The sequence below is a fragment of the Limulus polyphemus genome, unplaced genomic scaffold (genome assembly GCF_000517525.1).
Source record: "Limulus polyphemus unplaced genomic scaffold, Limulus_polyphemus-2.1.2 Scaffold70, whole genome shotgun sequence".
Classification (NCBI taxonomy): domain Eukaryota; kingdom Metazoa; phylum Arthropoda; class Merostomata; order Xiphosura; family Limulidae; genus Limulus; species Limulus polyphemus.
Genome location: NW_013665680.1, coordinates 1274433 through 1275110, shown reverse-complemented (window position 1 = coordinate 1275110; position 678 = coordinate 1274433). Strand labels below are relative to the sequence as shown.

Here is a 678-nt window from a genome sequence, read left to right as displayed (position 1 = left end):
CCAAAGCTATGATATTTAAAGTCACAAAAAAAAAAACTGTTTACCTCGTCAAAGTCAACAATAATTTCATTGAGAAGTCGTAGACATTCTACACCTTGGTTGTTAGCATTCAGTTCCATATAGAACTCATGATAATTGGGAATTGAGGCAAACATCACGCCAACCTTCGCATACGATTGATGATAAAGTTCCTAGGCAATGTAGAAAAAAATGAAATTAATATTATTATTCTAAACATTTAAATGTTTGTTACAAAGCATAAAAATATTTATAGGAATTCAATGAATGTGGTTACTTTAGCAAGAAACAACACCTCAAAAACTGTCAAAGAAAATCCTTGACAATCATGTTCACCCAAAATGACGACGTTATAAGTTTGACATATAATAAAGTCATGATAAATCATGCATACCGTATGTGATATAGTTACATAGAAAATGTATGAAAACGCATTTATAAGTTTCATAGAGAGATCAACGTAGAAGAATAAAACTCAGAGACAAAGTTTGATATTCGAAAATTAAGCATATCCGTGTTCTAATATCAGCTTTATCATCAAACTGGTGATATAGGTAATTAAATTTTATATATTTTGAATAATTCTTAAATAATATTACCGTATTTTTCGGAATATAAGACGCACCGGTGTATAAGACGCACCTTTATTTTGAAGACAGA

The 678-nt window shown here is 29.8% G+C and overlaps 1 pseudogene; it reads right to left on the bottom strand.

Moving 5' to 3' along the window:
• LOC106465784 overlaps positions 1-678 on the bottom strand; it is a 154667-nt pseudogene that overhangs the window by 17253 nt on the left and 136736 nt on the right.